At 34.7% G+C, this 5,195-nt stretch overlaps 1 pseudogene; it reads left to right on the top strand.

The window, feature by feature from the left end:
* The first annotated feature begins 3,720 nt into the window (after nucleotides 1-3,720).
* LOC111146297 lies at nucleotides 3,721-4,353 on the top strand (annotated as a pseudogene).
* Nucleotides 4,354-5,195: the final 842 nt, after the last annotated feature.

The following is a 5,195-nucleotide window of genomic DNA, read 5'->3' as shown; positions in this document are numbered from 1 at the left end:
AGATTGGGAACAAGGCATGAATGTCCTTTCTCAGTATCCCTATTCAAAATTTTAATGTAATTTGTAATTAATAAAATAAGGCAAAGAAAACAAAGAAAAGCATATAGATTGAAAAGGACAAATGACAAATGACATATTTACCTACACAGAAAATCCAAATAACCCCTACATACAAATAACCCCTAAGAAAAATACATGAATTTAGCAAGGGCATGGGGTATAAGGTCAATATACAAAAATCTACTGTATTTCTATATACTAGCATAGAACATTTTGAATTTATTTTTTTTTATTTTTTTTAAAGATTTTATTTATTTATTTGTCAGAGAGAGAGAGGGAGAGAGAGCAAGCACAGGCAGACAGAATGGCAGGCAGAGGGAGAAGCAGGCTCCCTGATGAGCAAGGAGCCCGATGTGGGACTCGATCCCAGGACGCTGGGATCATGACCTGAGCTGAAGGCAGCTGCTTAACCAACTGAGCCACCCAGGCGTCCCAGAACATTTTGAATTTAAAATTATTAAATGCCACTTAAAACACTACCAAAAGTAAAGTACTTAGATCTGAATCTATCAAATCCATCATCAGTCTCTAAATGATTAAAACTACAAAACATGAGGGAAAATTAAAAAAAAAATTTTAAGTAAGTTGAGAGATGTATTCCGTTCTTAGATTGTAAAACTCAATACTGATATCGATCTCTTTCAACTTGATAAAGTATCAACTGAGAAGATATCAACTAGCTGATTCTAAAACGTATATGGAAATTCAAAGAAAATAGAGTAGTCAAAATATTTTAGACAATGGACATAAAGTTAGATGTTTCTCATTATTTCTTACTATAAAGCAAAACAATGTGGTGTGGCAAAAGAATGAGCACCAAAAAAAAAAAAAAAAAAAAAAAAAAATCAATGGAATTGAAATATGGAGCCCAGAAATAGACCTACATAAATATAGCCAACTAATTTTTTTAAATAAAGGTGCAAAACCAAATCACTGAAAAAAAGAATAATCTTTTCAAAAGTGTAACAGAACAATTACATATCCATCTGCATAAAAATAAACCTTAAACATACCCCCAAATGTTTTACACAAAATAAGTCAAAATAGATCACAGAACTAAACCTAAAAAATAAAATTATAAAACTCTAGAAGAAAATATAGGAAAGAATCTTCATGAACTCGAATCTGGCAAAGAATTCTTAGATATAATACCAAAGCACAACCCATTTTAAAAATCCTGAAAAATTGTACTTCATTATAACTGTTTGCTCCATGAAAAACATGAAAAGAGAATAAAAAGGCAAGCCATAGACTAGCAGAAAGTATTTGAAAACTGCATATCTGATAAAGAACATATATTAATAATATGTAGAGAACTCTCAAAACTCAACAATAAGAAAATAAACAACCCAGTACAAATGGGCAAAAATCCTGTAAAGGTATTAACCATGGAAGACATATAGTTGGTAAATACATATATGAAAAGATGCTCTACATCATTACCATTAGGGAAATGCAAATTGAAACCTCAATGGAATACGACTACCTATCTATTATAATGACCATATTTAAAACCAAAACAACAGAAAACACAAGTGCCAGTTAGGATGCAGAACAAATGGAACTATCATTCATCGCCAGTAGAAATGCAAAATAGTATAGCTATTTCAAAAAACAGTTCAGCTTCTTTTTTTTCTTTTTTTTTTTTTTAAACAACCCATACATACACTTACTGTTCAACCTAACAATTGCATTCCTAGGCATGCACCCAAAGGAAATGAAAATATATTTACACAAAAATCTATCTATGAACATGTATAGCAGCTTTATTCATAATTGCAAAAACCTGGAAACAGCCCTCATGGCCTTCAACAAGTAAATGATGAGCAAACAGCCCCACACAAGGAAACATGACACAACAATAGAAAAGAACAACTGATTGAAAACCAACATGTATGAATCTTAAATGGATTTTATTAAAAGAAAGTAGCCAGACCCAAAAGTTTATATATTGTATGATCCTACTTATATAAAATTTTAGAGAAGGCAAAGCTACTGAAACTTCAATAAATGTTATCAGGGGTTGTATAGGGAAGGAATTGGCTAAAAAATGTCATCAAAAGAAAACTTTTGGGGGACTTCTGGGTGGCTCAGTAGGTTAAGCATCTGCCTTCGGCTCAGGTCATGATCCCAGGATACTGGGATTGAGTCCTGCATGGGGCTCCTTGCTCCGCAGGGAGCCTGCTTGTCTCTCCTCCTCTGCCTGCTGCTCTGTGGGCTTGTACACATGCTCTCTCTCTTTCTCTCTCTGACAAATAAATAAATAAGTAAAATCTTTAAAAAAAAAAAGAAAAAGAAAACTTTTGGGGTAATGAAATTCCACTCCTTGGTATTTTGTGCATTTTTCAGAGACCACAGAACTGTGTATCACAAAGAGTAAATTTTACTCTTTCAAATTTTACTCATTCAAATTTTAAAAATATCGACCAGACTGAGAAGAGCAATACAATGAAATGCAGACTGTGACAAATGCATTTAACTGTATGATTCAAATGCATGAAATAACCCCACTGAAATGGTTGGGAAGAAATGAGAGGGCTTAAAGTGACTTTGAAAATCATTGTTTTGACTGGATATTATAAAAATTAAAGACAAAAAGAACTGTATATAAACACCTCATTAACTTGGTTTTCACAGCGGTATGAGTTAGTAATTCTGAAACTACTTTCTATGTTAAACAATAAGTAAGTGTAAACAGTGACAGCCAGCTTCTTACTTGCGGCGGGGGGTGGGGGGGGGGGGGGGTGGGGGGGTGGGGTGGGGAATAAGTTACAAATAAGGTGAATTGCTAGAACCAACTTGGGCTTGTTAGACTGGAATTAGAGGTATCAGTGTGAATTCATGAAATTTTGTGGGTGGTTTATTTTCTAATATCTATTCAGAAGGACTGACATATAAATAGATACGTAGTATGTGCATGTGACTTAGTACACATATAACTATTTCTCACCTCTGTTGAGAACAATGATACCTCAATAGCGATATGCACACCTAGCATTTAGATCTTGGTTTGTAAGTACTATTTTCCGATCAGAGGAAGCAGACTTCTTAGAGAAGTGGTTCATTCCAGAGCTGGGGCAGGGAATCATGGCAGGGAAAATTCATGATGAGTAAAACATCCTAGTGGTCTAGGAAGTAAGGAAGTACTCAAAAAAGGGGTAGGAAGAGGATGAGAATATTTGAAAGGGACACAAGAGCCAACCTGTAAGAGCACTCACAGGCCAAAATTGGAAAAATTTGAGCAAAAAAATCAATAGCAATAGAACTGGGTTGGGATTGAAAAATTAGTAGCCACAAGTCCATACTGACAAAAATAAATGGTTGATGCAATAAACTAAAGGGGAAGCAGGAACAGCTCTTCCTTACAGAAGCATCCCAATTAATAAATATATAAGTAATTTAGGGAAAAAGAACATTATCACTAGAACAACAAGATCTGCTGATAAAAGTTTAAGGAGAAATAAAATATTTGCATAGCTTCAAAGCATCTCTTCCAAATATTTACTAATTATGAAGGGAAAAAGTAGTAACAGTACAATGGAAAAACCTGGAAGACACCAACTTAACTAAGTGATTTAGGTTAACATGACATAACTAGTAGTAAGTTCTATCAACATATGGAACTGCTGGTCACCCCACCGAGGCACCTCTGCCAGCAACATGTTCAAGGTAATTCAGAGGGCTGTGGGGCCGGCCAGCCTGAGCCTGCTCACCTTCAAAGTCTGTGTGTCACCTAAAAAGGATTCACCTCACAAAGCTTCTGTGAAAGTTAATGAGCTTTCATTCTGCTCCATTCCTGAGGGTCAGTCTAAATATGTGGAAGAGCCAAGGACCCCACTTGAAGAAAGCATTTCACATCTCTGACATTATTGTGAGCCATATACAAGCTGGTGTCAGGAAATGTACTCACAAACTAAGCCCAAGATGCAGAGCTTGGTTCAATGGGGGTTAGGCAGCTATGAATATCTCCAAAATGCACCTTCTGGATTTTTTCCAAGACTTGGTGTTATCGGTTTTCCTGGCATTGTTGGACTTCTTTTGGCTAGAGGCTCAAAAATAAAGAAGCTGGTATATCCACCTGAATTCATGGGACTTGCTGCCTCTCTTTATTATCCACAACAAGCCATCGTATTTGTTCAGGTCAGTGGGGAGAAATTATATGACTGGGGTTTACAAAGATACATAGTCATAGAAGATTTGTGGAAGGAGAACTTTCAAAAGCCAGAAAATGTGAAGAATTCACCTGGAAATAAATACAATACTCCATGCTCTGCTCATTTTAATCAGTTATAGGTCAACATTGGAAATTCCATGTAGTAAACCAGTATTTCTACAGAAAAATGGCAGAGAAGTCAGTACTGAACGTAGTAAATTGGCTTTCTTCTTCAGGATAAACTATGCTAGGCTTCTTTGTTATCTAGGGTGATGCCATACTACAAGTAGACTAATCGGAAATCCTTTCACCTAGAGAGAATGTCTAGCCTTAGAACTCATTCTCATGTTGCTATTTATGTACATAATTAAAATTCCAAATTAAAAAAAAATATGGAACTACTAATATACTGCAGTAGGAAAGCTACATCATTTCTGTGGAATGCTTCTTAAAAATGCATAGCCTAGTAGCTATGAAAAAAAAAATCAGGCAAATCCAAACTGGGGAACATTCTACAAAATAACAAATCACTACTCTTCAAAACTCTTAAGTCCACAAGTCAAAAAAAGTTAAGACTGAAGAACTGTCAGGTATTAGAGGAAACTAAAGAGATACAATTATTAAATGCAATAAGAGATCCTAGATTGAATCTTGAGACATAAAATATGACATTAATTTAAAAAACTGGTGAGTATCAAATAAAGGATGTAATTTAGAAAATAGTATTGATAATCGTGCTGTGGTTATAGAAGATGTTATCCTTAGGAGAAGCTGGGTAAATAGGAATCTCTGTACTGTTTTTCCAATTAATTCGTAAATCTGAGTTATTTCAAAATAAAAAGGGTTTTATTTATGAAATGAAATAAATTCTAGATAGAATAAGGAGGAAAAATTATTATAAGCACAAGTTCAAAACACAGGATCTATCTTCTAAAATAGACAAGAGTTCCTGAATCCAAAAGGTGTGTGGATTAGATTTTCA

The sequence above is a fragment of the Enhydra lutris genome, unplaced genomic scaffold (assembly GCF_002288905.1).
Source record: "Enhydra lutris kenyoni isolate GAN:26980312 unplaced genomic scaffold, ASM228890v2 scaffoldscaffold2, whole genome shotgun sequence".
NCBI classification, from domain to species: Eukaryota; Metazoa; Chordata; class Mammalia; order Carnivora; family Mustelidae; genus Enhydra; species Enhydra lutris.
The sequence above is the reverse complement of the archived record's forward strand: the minus strand, read 5'-3'. Positions and strand labels throughout refer to the sequence as shown.